The following is a 17,516-nucleotide window of genomic DNA, read 5'->3' as shown; positions in this document are numbered from 1 at the left end:
CTCTGGTGGTGTCAGGTAACCACCGGGAGGTGATCGAGTTCTTTGTGACTCAGGCCACCTCCCGTGTGGTTTTGGGGTTTCCATGGATGCTAAAGCACAATCCCCGGATCGATTGGCCGTCCGGGGTAGTGGTTCAGTGGAGCGAAACCTGCCATCGGGAGTGTCTAGGTTCCTCGGTTCCTCCCGGCTCCCAAGCTAAGGAGGAGGTCCGAGTCCCGCCCAATCTGAAGGCGGTGCCGGCGGAGTACCATGACCTCGCTGACGTGTTCAGCAAGGATCTGGCTCTCACGCTTCCTCCCCACCGCCCGTATGATTGTGCCATTGATTTGGTTCCAGGCAGCGAGTTCCCGTCCAGTAGGCTGTACAACCTCTCACGGCCGGAGCGTGAATCAATGGAGACCTACATCCGGGACTCATTAGCTGCCGGGTTGATCCGGAATTCCACCTCTCCGATGGGTGCTGGTTTCTTTTTTGTGGGTAAAAAGGATGGCGGGCTTCGTCCATGCATTGATTATAGGGGGTTGAACGAAATCACGGTTCGCAATCGATACCCGTTGCCCCTGTTGGATTCGGTGTTCACCCCCTTGCATGGAGCCAAAATCTTCACCAAACTTGATCTTAGGAATGCGTATCATTTGGTTCGGATCCGGAAGGGAGACGAATGGAAGACGGCATTTAACACCCCGTTGGGCCATTTTGAGTACCTGGTCATGCCGTTCGGTCTCACTAATGCTCCCGCGACCTTCCAAGCGTTGGTAAATGATGTCCTGCGGGACTTCCTGCACCGGTTCGTCTTCGTGTATCTGGACGATATACTCATCTTTTCCCCGGATCCTGAGACTCATGTCCGGCATGTCCGTCAGGTTCTGCAGCGGTTGTTGGAGAACCGCCTGTTTGTGAAGGGCGAGAAGTGTGAATTCCACCGCACTTCTTTGTCCTTCTTGGGGTTTATCATCTCCTCTAACTCCGTCGCCCCTGATCCGGCCAAGGTTGCGGCGGTGAGAGATTGGCCCCAACCTACAAGCCGTAGGAAGCTGCAACAGTTCCTCGGTTTTACTAATTTCTATAGGAGGTTCATTAAGGGCTATAGTCAGGTAGTTAGCCCCCTGACAGCCCTGACCTCACCAAAAGTCCCCTTCACCTGGTCGGATCGGTGCGAAGCCGCGTTCAAGGAGTTGAAACGGCGCTTCTCGTCTGCACCAGTTCTGGTGCAGCCCGATCCTAGCTGCCAGTTAGTGGTTGAAGTGGATGCCTCGGACTCAGGGATAGGAGCGGTGCTCTCCCAGAGCGGGAAGACCGATAAGGTCCTTCACCCGTGTGCCTATTTTTCTCGCAGGTTGACCCCCGCTGAACGGAACTATGACGTCGGCAATCGGGAACTCCTTGCTGTGAAAGAGGCCCTCGAAGAGTGGAGACATCTGTTGGAGGGAACAGCCGTGCCATTCACGGTTTTCACTGACCATCGGAACCTGGAGTATATCAGGACCGCCAAGCGGCTGAACCCCAGGCAAGCCCGCTGGTCACTGTTCTTTGGCCGTTTTGACTTCCGGATTACCTACCGTCCCGGGACCAAGAATCAGAGGTCGGATGCATTGTCCCGGGTGCACGAAGACGAAGTCAAAACGGAACCGTCGGATCCCCCGGATCCCATCATCCCGGAGTCCGCTATCGTGGCCGCCCTCACCTGGGACGTGGAGAAGACCGTCCGGGAGGCCCTGACCCGTGTCCCGGACCCCGGAAACGGACCAAAGAACAGACTATACGTCCCACCAGAGGCTAGGGCTGCAGTCCTGGACTTCTGTCACGGTTCTAAGCTCTCCTGTCACCCAGGGGTGCGAAGGACCGTGACAGTCGTCCGGCAACGCTTCTGGTGGGCATCCCTGGAGGCCGACGTCCGGGACTACGTCCAGGCCTGTACCACCTGCACCAGGGGCAAGGCCGACCACAGAAAGACCTCAGGGCAGCTACAGCCACTGCCCGTGCCTCATCGCCCCTGGTCCCACATCGGTCTGGACTTCGTCACGGGTCTCCCGCCGTCCCAGGGAAACACCGTCGTCTTCACGATAGTGGACCGTTTCTCCAAGGCGGCCCACTTCATGGCCCTCCCGAAGCTCCCAACGGCCCAGGAGACAGCGGACCTCCTGGTCCACCACGTCGTCCGTCTGCATGGCATACCATCAGACATCGTCTCCGATCGCGGTCCCCAGTTCACCTCACATGTCTGGAGGAGCTTCTGCCGGGAATTGGGGGCCACGGTCAGCCTCTCATCTGGGTACCACCCCCAGACCAACGGGCAGGCAGAGCGGGCGAATCAGGAACTGGAGCAGACACTTCGCTGTGTGACAGCCGCGCACCCGACGGCCTGGAGTACCCACCTGGCCTGGATCGAGTACGCCCACAACAGCCAAGTGTCATCAGCCACCGGCCTCTCCCCGTTTGAGGTGTGCTTGGGGTATCAGCCCCCCTTGTTTCCGGTGGTTGAGGGAGAGGTCGGTGTGCCCTCGGTCCAGGCCCACCTACGGAAGTGCCGTCGGGTGTGGCGGGCCGCCCGCTCTGCCTTGTTGCAGGCCCGGACGAGGGCGAAGAAACATGCAGACCGGCGGCGAGCCCCGGCCCCCAAGTATCGTCCTGGGCAGGAGGTCTGGTTGTCCACCAAGGACATTCCTCTACAGGTTGACTCACCGAAACTCCAAGAACGGTACATCGGACCTTATAAGATCCTCAAGGTCATCAACCCCGCCGCAGTGAGGCTCCAGCTTCCGGCCTCACTGCGGATCCATCCAGTTTTTCATGTTTCCCGGATCAAGCCTCTTCACACCTCACCCCTCTGCACCCCGGGTCCGGCGCCGCCTCCTGCCCGGATCATCGACGGAGCACCGGCTTGGACTGTCCGCCGGCTCCTTGATGTCCGTCGGATGGGCCGGGGTTTTCAGTATCTGGTGGACTGGGAGGGGTACGGACCCGAGGAGCGCTCCTGGGTGAAGAAGGGCTTCATCCTGGACCCGGCCCTCCTGGCCGACTTCTACCGTCGCCATCCGGACAAGCCCGGTCGTGCGCCAGGAGGCGCCCGTTGAGGGGGGGGTCCTGTTGTGTGGGCCGCTGAAGAGGAGGTACTGCTGGCCCACCACCACCAGAGGGCGCCCTGCCTGGAGTGCGGGCTCCAGGCACCAGAGGGCGCTGCCGCCTTATGGGAGTAGCCTGGGTGACAGCTGTCACCCATCACCAGACACAGCTGTTCCACTCAGCACAGAGGTATATCAGGAGGACGGCATCTCCACCTCAGTGCCGAGATATCGCCTTACGTTAGAGGTAACGATTCTCTGCTACATTATATTGTCTCTCTGAGTTTTGCAGAACAGCTGACTACTAAAAGATAAGTACTCACCTTTCTGCAGTATTGACGTGAGGTGGAGTCAGCTTCTTCCCTCTCTGTGTACTGGGTGCAGCCGCATCCACACCTGTGTGTTTGTTCTCTTGCCAGCAGTACCGGATCCGACGAGCGGAGGCAGTGGCCACCTGGGAATTCGGGACTTGGCGGTTCCAGTATTTCCAGGGTTCGGTGGCAGGGGAAATCTGGGTGGTTCCGGCTCGACTTGGACGGACGTCTCCTACCTTCGAGCCTGCCCACACGACACCAGTGGAATTCGGTGTAAACCCAAATTGTCAATTGTTGTATTGGTTGTGCACTTTCACGACAGTAAAACTTGTTATTTACTTTCTCCATTGTCCGTTCATTGCGCCCCCTGTTGTGGGTCCGTGTTCCAACACTTTCACAACACACATTTTTGTTTCATTTTTCTGCTGAAGGGTTCATGTTTTTATTTCATCACTGTACGAATCCAGAATTTCTTAAAACAGCACAGATAAGGGATCATGGTTAAATATACTTCATAATCCAAATGTCTGGTAGTAATTTAGTTAAAAATGACTTAAATAATTTAGTAAAAGTTTAGAATATGATTTAAATAATTAAGGTGGTTGAAAAAATACACTGGTCACTGTTACTGATGGTGACATTTAAGTGCTCATACCTGTTGATCTGGAGACCAATTGTGCATCATGTTGTTGTTGAAAAAACTCAATACAGATGAGTGACAGAGGCAGCTGCATGTTCATCTATCATTTCTATTTTGCTGCAGTTCCCCTTATGGTCACAACAGATGTAGCTGCCACCTGTTATGGAGGGCTGTGTCTGTTTGTTTGGAGTATTTTATTACAAAACTAGTTGGCCTGAACCATGGTATTTAAGCAACAGTAACGCAAATTCATCACCGACAAATTCATACTTGGGTCTCTCAACAAAATTGTTTCTGGGTAAGTTAACACATTTTACTTGGGTGGAAATACCTTACATAATTCTATTATGTTCGCTGAGCAAGTTTTTTTTTTTTTTTTTTTTAAGTGTAACCTACATATCTTTTGATGTGGATGTCTTATTCCAATAATCATTTTGAGGCTGTCTCACTACACTTGTTAACCACTCTTACATTTCAGTTCTGAACGCTTTGCCTGAAATCTAATAAAATCTTCATGTAATTCTCTTTTTGTTATCATGCATTTAATAATCAATTTGTGAACCAAGGTTTTTGTTTCTCCAGGAGCCAAATCGTATGCATCATTTACATTATAGAATTACAGTGCATCCAGAAAGTATTCACAGTGCTTCACTTTTTTGACATTTTGTTACATTACTGTAACATAGCCATTTTCAGGTCTCTCCAGAGATGTTTAATCAGACTCAAGTCTGCACTCTGGCTGGGCCACTCAAGGACATTCACAGAGTTGTTCTGAAGCCACTCCTTTGATATCTTGGCTGTGTGGTTAAACTCATTGTCCTGCTGAAAGACGAACCGTTGCCCAAGTCTTAGGTCAAGAGCACTCTGGAGCAGGTTTTCATCCAGGATGTCTCTGTATAATACTGCATTAATATTTCCCTCAATCCTGACTACTCTTCCAGTTCCTCCCGCTGAAAAACTTCCACACAGCATGATGCTGCCACCACTAGGCTTCAGTGTAGCATGACACCTGCCATTCATGCCAAAGAGTCCAGTCATTGTCTCATCAGACCACAGAAGTTTGTTTCTCATTGTTTGAGAGTTCAGGTGTCTTTTGGCAAACTCCAGGTGGGCTGCCATGTGCCTTTTACAAAGGAGTGGCTTCTGTCTGGCCACTCTGCCGTACAGTCTTGATTGGTGGATTGGTGCAGAGATGGTTGTCCTTCTGGAAGGTTCTCTCTCCACCTCCTGAAGCAGCTCAGGTCCTTTGGAGTGCAGGGGGTGCTCCTGAGGACCTTCTTTGACTCTGTAATAGCATCAGCCATGTTCTACGGAGTGATCTGCTGGAGCAGCAGTATCACAGAAGAGGGGACTTGACAAATTGATTAGGATGGCCAATTCTGTCCTGGGAAGTTCCTTGGACTCATCCCTGATGGAGAACGCCTCCCACCCCATGAGTGACACCCTGTCAACACTGGAAAGTTCCTTCAGTGACAGGCTTCTCCACCCTAAGTGCATGAAGGTGCGATACCGCTGGTCCTACCTACCTGCTGCTCTTATACTCCACAAACAGCACTGTTCCTAGTACACCACTCAGATCACTCAAATCACTAATATCATTATAGTAACAACTAGCATGTTGCCCGTGGGGAACCACAGATTGGGTAGTGTTCATAAAATAGGTAGCTGACATTTTTCAAGGGTGGTAATAAATTGTTAGTTTGCTGTCTTAATGAATGTATAAATTGTTAGGTTCTTGTTATATACACATTATTATTATTATTATTATTATTATTATTATTATTATCATTGCAGCCGGTCTGCTCTGTGTAAGTCTGATCCCGTCAGATCTCAGAAGCTGAGAAGAACAGGATCTGGTTAGTACTTGGATGGGAGGCCTCTTTGGAACACCACCGGCTGTGTGTGTTTCTCCAAGTAAAACTGGAGTTGCGTCAGGAAGAGCATCCAGCATAAAACTTGTGCCAATTACCAATGCGGATATCCGCTGTGGCCACCCCGGACAAAACCGGCAGCGGCTACATGAACAGCAACATTATTATCAGTATTATTATTATTTTTTATTATTACTTCTATTTTGCCATTTGATTTTTTAAATGGGCCACAATTTAAATAAGTTTTTTTTTTTCATTTTCTTGTGTCATCCGTGTGTTTTTAACATATTTACAATTCTATTATGTACTTACTAAATAAAATCACACACACACTTTTAATATCTTGATGATTTGGCCCTTTGCTGGATTGGTGTGTGAGTGCAGGCTACATCAGCATTGTTAGCTAATATATGTAGCTTCTCTAAAAATATTAGTCTTATCAATGTTCGGTTTTGGTGCCGTTCAACCTTGTCTCAAATGGCAAATGTCAGCTGTCCCAAGTTTGTGCATGGTTAAAAATGCATGCACACACGCAAGCAGAGACAGTGGCAGAAGACATTAAAAACACACCACATTTTACTCATGTTGCCCACATAACACTTAACTCACTCATAGTAACAACAACATAACACTTACATAAACTAAACCAAATGAGCTGCAATGTTGTATGGTTGGGGGTGCCTGGCTGTCTTTTGTTTCTGTCTTCTGTTTCTGTCTTTTGTTTTTCCTTCCAGGTGGCACGCGTTTAGGACTGAGTGGCTGTGTGGCTGAGTTATCAGGACCTCACCCTGATCACCTGAGGCTGATCATGTGCAGCTCGTCAGGACTCACAGCTGTGGTGCATCTACACGGATTGGAGCATGGTGGCATTTAAGTCTGGAGTACACAGTGTGTATTTGCCAGAGACTCGACCTTGTGACCAGACGGGTGAGATCGTCGTCTTGAGAGCCATCTCATCATTATGGATGCAGAGACCGTCCAGGTTTGATGCCATGGTCTGTGAAAGAGGAGGGGGTGAGGTCTCACGCTCGTCAGCACACTTCCTGAGGTACGTTAGGTTTTGTGACTAACATAAGTACAGTCAGTAAATGTGGTGTCCCTCACACCTTATTATATTGAGCTGTTATGTTAGTCGTTTAATCAGCTTCCACTGCAGTGAGAATGTGAACTGGGTGTTCCATGCCTGCAGGGTGGGAAGCTGATTAGTGATTAAGCCAGGAAGTGTTTGCTGTTTATGTACACCTTTGAGTGGTCTCTCTGTGTGTGGAGTGTGGACTCACATGATGGTTTCTTCTTTCACAGATTCGGTTTGTCGCGGCCACCTGGGGGGTGTCGGCGGGGTCCTTGGGTCCAAACTGTTTCTGGCTCCGGACCGTTAGTGCTGCTGGGAGCACACCGTCATCTCCACCTTGCAGACCGCGCACTCATTTGTTGTATTTAGCACGTCACTAAATACGTCTGTATTACTTCTAATATGTCTGTTATGTCATTAAATTTTGTTATCCTTTGTACCGTGCTCTGCTTATTTCATACTGGGTCCTTCAAACGCTGGTCGGTTCTCCGTCCTGCGTCCGACACATAACATGCAACATACAAAAACACAATAAACCATTAATACTAACAACACTGTTAAAGTAACATAAACCACAATAACAACATTTAAAACCCCAAACTCCCATGCAGCACAACATCCATTGTTTATTGGTTAGCTAAAATTGTCAATTTCTCCAAAAATATTTGTCCTATCAACTTTCCATTTCCGCAGCGTTCATCCTTGAGTCAAAATACATAAGCATACCAAATGGCAAATGTCAGCTCTCCCCAGTTTTTGCATGATCAAAGCCATTCGGGGTTTTCACATATCCCATAATCCCTTGTGCATCAGAGAGTTGCTGCAGTCAAAACAACATAAAGAATCCACATGATGACAATTGTAAATGAATATTATACTACAAAAATGTAATTTTTTTTTATGCTTTTCATCACATTATTCAGAGACTGCATGCATGATATCCTGAAAACTTGCTAAAACAATTAGAACAAATAATGCGTGTCTGCTACGTTTAATCTGCGTGGAATTTAATAAGCGCAAACAGAATTTCAGACATATTATATATATTAGTCTGTAACAAAGAGGACAAACAGTGTTGTAAAGAACAATAATCAAAACGTTAAAGCGCATACTTCACTTTCTCCCAGAACAACAGGAAGCGAGCTCACAGCAGCTCCCATTGAAAATAACGGAGAGACAGCCTGTGATTCTCGCATGTTTACATAAAACAAATGCAATAACGTCTAAAAACCCAGACAATATATTCACGAGAGTTTTAGGCACAATATAAAAATAGTTTTATGTTGCAATGTTAATGCTGTTGTCCGTGTGCAGCGGTTTCAAGTTTCAAGTTTATTTTTTCAAGTTTTAAGGCACATATAGTCTCATTCGCATACCCTCAAACACTTATTTTTTATTTATTATTTATTTATTTATTTATTTTGCTATACAGATATAAAAACAAACATATACAGTCATCACCATTTGTCACACCGGTGAATATACTGTGCCTCCTCAACCTGAAAAGGAGTGGGAAGAAGTATAACTTATAAACTCCCACCCCGAAGTAAAATTCGCAAAATATAAAACTCATGGTAGAGCAGTGAACTACAACAATCACCCATCATCCATCACCACCATCAATTCTTTCTGCTTGCTTTCGTATTCGGATCTTCTTTCTGAGGTACACATTCAATTCTCAATAGCAGTATACTCAACAACTCCATATTCAATTACTCAAACCCATTACAAGTGCTCATCAATATATACCCATATACGCACATTCACTTATATGTGTAGACCTATATACAAGTACATGAAAACCCATACACAATTACACACATACATCTATGCATGCATACATATTGTCCTTTTCATTTATACTTTTCTATATTCGAATGTACAGTTAGGTACTAACAACTGTATCAATGGCTTTCCATTATTTTCAATTCATTTTAAGTATAACACATTTTTACCTTGTAAGGCAGTCTTACACCCTGATCATTACTATCATAATGCCGTACACCTGATACTACTGTTCAGTGTCTATACAATAATCTACACTTCTTACTGACTCTATAAGCATTTTTTACTCGTTTGTGTACTGTGATAACATAATTTCTTTATTCTTTTTGAACTTATAAATGTTTCCACACAGTTTAATGTGGTTGTCCAAATGATTCCATAACTTGACTCCACATACTGACACACACCAACTTTTCAGAGTAGTTCTTACATAGTGTACTATAAAGTTACCACTTCCCCTCAGTCCATACTGTCCTTCTTTCTTACAGAACAGTTTTTGAACATTATATGGCAATTCATTTTTTTTTTTAGCTTTATACATTACTAATGCAGTATGAAATTTTACCAAATCAGTCTTTTTTAATAATTTTGACCTGATTCATTTGTGTGGTCTCGATATCCTACTTTGTGCAAAATTCTAATTGCACGTTTTTGTAATATAACGAGGGGATGAAGTGAACTCTTACAGATGTTACCCCATACTTCTATACAGTAAGTTAAATATGGCAAAATCAATGTACAATATAACACACGAAGAGCATCATGCTGTAACAAATATTTAACTTTATTAATAACTGCGAGACTTTTGGAAACTTTATTCTGTATATATCTAATGTGCTTTTTACAGCTTATTTTTTTCGTCTATTATTACACCAAGAAATTTATATTCTGATACTTTTTCAATTTGAACACCATTTATACATATCTTTAACTCAGAATTTACTTTGTAATTTCTGAAAAACATAATTTTAGTTTTATCTAGATTTAAAGATAATTTGTATGTGTCCATCCAACTTTTTAGTTTATTCAGTTCCTGATTAATAATACGGATAAGTTCACTATAATTTTCATTTGCATAAAATATGTTTGTGTCGTCCGCAAATAAAAATCATTCTCATCATTTTGGAGATCAGAGAACAGTTTTGCTCCCAAAATTGAACCTTGGGGTACTCCGCATAAAATTTCCAAGTTATTTAATGTAAACTCACCCATTTTCACAAACTGCTTTCTCTCCATTAAGTAACTCTGTATCCATTGCAGTGCAACTCCCCTAATACCATACATTTCTAATTTTTTAATCAAAATTGAATGATTAAGAGTATCAAAAGCTTCCTTTAAATCTAGAAAAATGCCAACTGCATATTTCTTTCTCTCCATAGCATTGGTTATCTCCTCTATCGCTTCAATTACGGCCATTGAAGTGGACCGCTTACTCCTAAAACCATATTGACATTCATTGAGAATTTCATACTTTCCAAGAAATGACTCTAATCTATTGTCATATAGCTTTTCCAAAATTTTAGAGAATTGTGGGAGTAGAGAGACTGGTCTATAGTTTGTAAAAATGTGTTTATCTCCACTTTTAAATAGAGGAACAACTTTAGCCATTTTCATTTGGCTTGGAAATTTTCCAGTTATAAAAGATAAATTACAAATATAAACAAGTGGTTTAACAATACTTTCTATTACTTTTTTTCAACCAGTATCATGTTAATATCTTGAAAATCAGTTGAAGATTTACTTTTAAATTTCCTAACAATAGTAATAATTTCAAGATTATTCAAGAAAAAGTGATTTTCTGTTTCTCTCAATAAGTATTGGAGCATCAGGACCTTTACCAGAAATTTTATTGGACAAATCCGGGCCAATATTAACAAAAAAATCATTAAAATGATTTACAGTATCACTCATATCACAGTTATCTCTATCCTTCTCAATAAAATAATCTGGATATATAGTTGTTTTTCTCCTTCCATGCTGCATAAGATCTTTTAATATTCCCCAAACCTTTTTGGTATTACATTTATTCATTTCCAGTTGTTTTCTATAATATAATTTTTTACTAGTTCTTAATAGCTCTGTTGGCTTATTCTAGTTTATATTTGCTTTCAGCTTCCTTAGTTTTCAATTTAATAAATATTTTGTAAAGATTATTTTTCTTTCTACATGGATTCTGGAGACTTTTGGTCATCCAAGGATGTTCCACAAAGCTTTTTTTACAACTATACTTCTTAATCAGAGAGTGTGTGTCATATGATTCCATAAATATTTCCATAAACTTATTATAGGCCCTGTCCACATTTTTCTCACAATAAATTAAATTCCAATCCTGGTAATTGAAGTCATTGTTCAGGGATTTAATTGCTTCCTCCGAGCAAACCCATTTATAGACATGTTTTTCCCCTCTACAATTTGTAATTTTTCTTGTTATATATAATAAACACTGGTAGATGGTCAGATATATCACAGACCATTAGACCGCCGGTAGTGTCATTCATAGTGCTGTTTGTGAAGATGTTATCAATTAAAGTGGCACAGCGATTTGTTACCCTGCTAGGTCTAGTTATAGTCGGATAGAGGCTCATGCCAAACATCAGAGTAGGAAATCATTAGACCATTTGTGCTTTGTGTGATTTAGTATATCTATATTAAAATATCCACATATAAACACAGTTTTCTTTTCTTTCCTTGAACATATTTTTCCTACACAGTCATTGAATAATTCTACGTCAGCTCCTGGAGACCGATACAAATTCTCACAATTACATTTTTCTCCTTATCATTATGGACTTCAATTGTAACAACTTCTAAAACATTATCTATAGGCAAAGTCATATCCTCCACTAATTTAAACCTAATGCTATTATGAATATATAGTGCCACTCCTCCACCTATTTTATTTTTCCTATTAACATACTTGAGTTCATATTCTTCTATTTCAAAGTTAATACCTTTGTCCTCATTAAACCAAGTTTCTGACAAAGCAATTATACTACATGGATGTGCAAACTGCTGTATATATTCTTTGATGACATTAAAATTAGCATACATACTTCTACAGTTGAAGTGGATAATTGACAATTTTTCCTTCATTGTCATAGCATGTAGAAAACTCAGCCACATGGGGTGTGCAGCCAGTACATTCTGAGTGCCGGTCCCAAGCCCGGATAAATGAGGAGGGTTGCGTCAGGAAGGGCATCCGGCGTAAAACAAGCCAACCCAACTATGCAGACTCAGAATCAAATTCCCATACCGGATCGGTCGCGGCCCGGGTTAACAACATCCGCCACGGGTGCTATTGCCCAACAGGGTGCCGGTGGAAATTGGGCTACTGCTGGGCGAAGACGACGAAGAAGAGGAGGAAAACATTGCCACGAACAGCGGGAGAAGAGGAAAACTAGAAGGGTGGAAATGAGAGTGGGGACTTTGAATGTTGGTAGTATGACTGGTAAAGGGAGAGAGCTGGCTGATATGATGGAGAGGAGAAAGGTAGACATATTGTGTGTGCAAGAGACCAAGTGGAAGGGAAGTAAGAGCAGGAGCATCGGCGGTGGGTACAAGTTGTTGTACCATGGTGAGGACAGGAAGAGAAATGGTGTTGGGGTCATTTTAAAGGAAGAGTATGTTAAAAGTGTGTTGGAGGTTAAGCGAGTGTCTGACAGGGTGATGAGTGTGAAGTTGGAAATTGAAGGGGTGATGATGAATATCATCAGTGCATATGCTCCACAGGTAGGTTGTGAGATGAAGGAGAAAGAAGATTTCTGGAGTGTATTAGATGAGGTGGTGGAGAGTGTGCCCAAGCATGAAAGAGTGGTGATAGGAGCAGACTTCAGTAGGCATGTTGGTGAAGGGAACAGAGGTGATGAGGAAGTAATGGGTAGATATGGTATCAAGGATAGGAATGGGGAAGGACAGATGGTAGTTGATTTTGCAAAAAGAATGGAAATGGCTGTGGTGAATACCTACTTTAAGAAAAGGGAGGAACACAGGGTAACATATGAGAGTGGAGGAAGGTGCACACAGGTGGACTACATTCTTTATAGGAGATGCAAGCTAAAAGAAATCACAGACTGTAAGGTGGTAGCAGGAGAGAGTGTCACTAGACAGCATAGGATGGTTGTTTGTAGGATGACTTTAGAGGTAAAGAAGAAGAAGAGAGTGAGAGCTCAACAAAGGATCAGATGGTGGAAGCTGAAGGAGGAAGACTGTTGTGTGAAATTTAGCGAGCAGGTGAGAGAAACACTAGTTGGAGGGGAAGCAATTTTGGACAACTGGAAAAGTACTGCAGATGTGATGAGGGAGACAGCTAGGGCAGTACTGGGTATGACATCTGGACAGTGGAAGGAAGACAAGGAGACTTGGTGGTGGAATGAAGAGGTCCAGAAAAGCATAAGGAGAAAGAGGTTGGCGAAAAAGTTTTGGGATAGTCGGAGAGATGAAGAAAGTAGACAGAAGTACAAGGAGATGCGGCGTAAGGCGAGAAGAGAAGTGGCAAAAGCAAAGGAAAAGGCATATTGCGAGCTGTACAAGAAGCTGATTAGTAAGGAAGGAGAAAAGGACTTGTACCGATTGGCCAGACGAAGGGACAGAGCTGGAAAGGATGTGCAGCAGGTTAGGGTGGTAAAAGATGCACATGGTAATGTGCCGACAAGTGAGGAGTGTGTACTGAGAAGGTGGAGGTAATATTTTGAAGAGTTGATGAATAAAGAAAATGAGCGAGAGAAAAGGCTGGATGATGTGGCGAGAGTAAATCAGGAAGTAAAAGAGATTAGCAAGGAAGAAGTGAGGGCTGCTATGAAGAGGATGAAGAGTGGAAAGGCAGTTGGCATAAAGCTGATCAGCCACAGCATGAAGTTATGGGAAAGAGTAGTAGAAGCTAGGCTTAGAAAACAGGTGAAGATCTGTGAGCAGCAATATGGTTTCATGCCGAGAAAGAGCACTACAGATGCAATGTTTGCTCTGAGAATACTGTTGGAAAAGTACAGAGAAGGACAGAAAGAGTTACATTGTGTGTTTGTGGACTTAGAAAAAGCTTATGATAGGGTGCCAAGAGAAGAGTTGTGGCATTGTATGAGGAAGTCTGGAGTGGCAGAGAAGTATGTTAGGGTAGTGCAGGACATGTACAAGAATAGTGTGACAGCAGTGAGATGCGCAGTCGGAATGACAGATTCATTCAAGGTGGAGGTGGGATTGTAATCCCACCTCCACCTTGGTGTACCAAGGATCAGCTCTGAGTCCTTTCTTGTTTGCAGTGGTGATGGACAGGTTGACAGATGAGATCAGACAGGAGTCCCCATGGACTATGATGTTTGCAGATGACATTGTGATCTGTAGTGAGAGTAGAGAGCAAGTTGAGTCTAGTCTGGAGAAGTGGAGATATGCTTTGGAGAGAAGGGGAATGAAAGTCAGTAGAAGCAAGACTGAGTACATGTGTGTGAACGAGAGGGAGGCCAGTGGAATAGTGCAGTTACAAGGAGTAGAAGTGGTGAAAGTAGATGAGTTTAAATATTTGGGGTCAACTGTTCAAAGTAATGGAGAGTGTGGTAGAGAGGTGAAGAAGAGAGTGCAGGCAGGGTGGAGTGGGTGGAGAAAGGTGGCAGGAGTGATTTGTGACCGAAGAATATCAGCAAGAGTGAAGGGGAAAGTTTACAAAACAGTAGTGAGACCCGCTATGTTGTATGGTTTAGAGACAGTGGCACTAACAAAAAGACAGGAGGCAGAGCTGGAGGTGGCAGAGCTGAAGATGTTGAGATTCTCTTTGGGAGTGACAAGAATGGACAAGATTAGGAATGAACATATCAGAGGGACAGCTCAGGTGGGACGGTTTGGAGACAAAGTCAGAGAGGCGAGATTGAGATGGTTTGGACATGTGCAGAGGAGGGACCCAGGGTATATAGGGAGAAGGATGCTGAGGATGGAGCCACCAGGCAGGAGGAGAAGAGGGAGACCAAAGAGGAGGTTCATAGATGTGCTGAGAGAGGACATGCAGGTGGTTGGTGTGACAGAGGAAGATACAGAGGACAGGGTGAGATGGAAACGATTGATCTGCTGTGGCGACCCCTAACGGGAACAGCTGAAAGACAAAGAAGAAGTCATAGCATGTAGAAAATCATCAACAGTATAATATTTACAATCAACATTAAATGTAGAGTAAAAAGTATTATCAGGGTCTAGTTCATTTTCTAAGTCTTGAAAATTATATTCAGTATATGAAAATAGATCCAGCTGCTCCAAATGCATTGTCCTTTGGTATAATTCTGAATCAGTACTAATTTTTTTTCAAGATGAAATGAATTCTATGTTATTAGTAATAATCAATCAAAAAATTACCATCTGTTGATCCATCTTTGTCTTTGTGTTCATCAAAAGCTCAAAGTGCAGCGTGATCAGAGCGTCTCAATGCAGTTCTCAATGTTACTGAGATCTCGCAGCGCGGCGACCTGTCCGAAGTTTTGTGGGATTTGAAACGTGAAAAGCCTCAATACTCACACAAAAAGAGGCCACTGGGCTATTATAATATAGATACTAAACTGCAAATGTCAGCTGTCCAGAGTGATCGAAATTGTATGCATGCACACACAGCTGCTGTAAGCAGGTGCTTTTAATTTGACAAAGAAAAATATTAAAAACAGTACACATTTCACTGATGGTGCCAACATGACACTTAAGTTAGTTAGTTACTTAAGACAGTTAAAAAAATGCACCTCTGATTTTACAAATCAATCAATCAATCAATCAATTTTTTTATATAGCGCCAAATCACAACAAACAGTTGCCCCAAGGCGCTTTATATTGTAAGGCAAAGCCATACAATAATTATGTAAAACCCCAACGGTCAAAACGACCCCCTGTGAGCAAGCACTTGGCTACAGTGGGAAGGAAAAACTCCCTTTTAACAGGAAGAAACCTCCAGCAGAACCAGGCTCAGGGAGGGGCAGTCTTCTGCTGGGACTGGTTGGGGCTGAGGGAGAGAACCAGGAAAAAGACATGCTGTGGAGGGGAGCAGAGATCGATCACTAATGATTAAATGCAGAGTGGTGCATACAGAGCAAAAAGAGAAAGAAACAGTGCATCATGGGAACCCCCCAGCAGTCTACGTCTATAGCAGCATAACTAAGGGATGGTTCAGGGTCACCTGATCCAGCCCTAACTATAAGCTTTAGCAAAAAGGAAAGTTTTAAGCCTAATCTTAAAAGTAGAGAGGGTGTCTGTCTCCCTGATCTGAATTGGGAGCTGGTTCCACAGGAGAGGAGCCTGAAAGCTGAAGGCTCTGCCTCCCATTCTACTCTTACAAACCCTAGGAACTACAAGTAAGCCTGCAGTCTGAGAGCGAAGCGCTCTATTGGGGTGATATGGTACTACGAGGTCCCTAAGATAAGATGGGACCTGATTATTCAAAACCTTATAAGTAAGAAGAAGAATTTTAAATTCTATTCTAGAATTAACAGGAAGCCAATGAAGAGAGGCCAATATGGGTGAGATATGCTCTCTCCTTCTAGTCCCCGTCAGTACTCTAGCTGCAGCATTTTGAATTAACTGAAGGCTTTTTAGGGAACTTTTAGGACAACCTGATAATAATGAATTACAATAGTCCAGCCTAGAGGAAATAAATGCATGAATTAGTTTTTCAGCATCACTCTGAGACAAGACCTTTCTGATTTTAGAGATATTGCGTAAATGCAAAAAAGCAGTCCTACATATTTGTTTAATATGCACTTTGAATGACATATCCTGATCAAAAATGACTCCAAGATTTCTCACAGTATTACTAGAGGTCAGGGTAATGCCATCCAGAGTAAGGATCTGGTTAGACACCATGTTTCTAAGATTTGTGGGGCCAAGTACAATAACTTCAGTTTTATCTGAGTTTAAAAGCAGGAAATTAGAGGTCATCCATGTCTTTATGTCTGTAAGACAATCCTGCAGTTTAGCTAATTGGTGTGTGTCCTCTGGCTTCATGGATAGATAAAGCTGGGTATCATCTGCGTAACAATGAAAATTTAAGCAATACCGTCTAATAATACTGCCTAAGGGAAGCATGTATAAAGTGAATAAAATTGGTCCTAGCACAGAACCTTGTGGAACTCCATAATTAACTTTAGTCTGTGAAGAAGATTCCCCATTTACATGAACAAATTGTAATCTATTAGACAAATATGATTCAAACCACCGCAGCACAGTGCCTTTAATACCTATGGCATGCTCTAATCTCTGTAATAAAATTTTATGGTCAACAGTATCAAAAGCAGCACTGAGGTCTAACAGAACAAGCACAGAGATGAGTCCACTGTCCGAGGCCATAAGAAGATCATTTGTAACCTTCACTAATGCTGTTTCTGTACTATGATGAATTCTAAAACCTGACTGAAACTCTTCAAATAGACCATTCCTCTGCAGATGATCAGTTAGCTGTTTTACAACTACCCTTTCAAGAATTTTTGAGAGAAAAGGAAGGTTGGAGATTGGCCTATAATTAGCTAAGATAGCTGGGTCAAGTGATGGCTTTTTAAGTGATGGTTTAATTACTGCCACCTTAAAAGCCTGTGGTACATAGCCAACTAACAAAGATAGATTGATCATATTTAAGATCGAAGCATTAAATAATGGTAGGGCTTCCTTGAGCAGCCTGGTAGGAATGGGGTCTAATAAACATGTTGATGGTTTGGATGAAGTAACTAATGAAAATAACTCAGACAGAACAATAGGAGAGAAAGAGTCTAACCAAATACCGGCATCACTGAAAGCAGCCAAAGATAACGATACGTCTTTGGG

The sequence above is a fragment of the Thalassophryne amazonica genome, chromosome 14, assembly GCF_902500255.1.
Source record: "Thalassophryne amazonica chromosome 14, fThaAma1.1, whole genome shotgun sequence".
Taxonomy (NCBI): domain Eukaryota; kingdom Metazoa; phylum Chordata; class Actinopteri; order Batrachoidiformes; family Batrachoididae; genus Thalassophryne; species Thalassophryne amazonica.
This window is presented reverse-complemented; position numbering follows the sequence as displayed.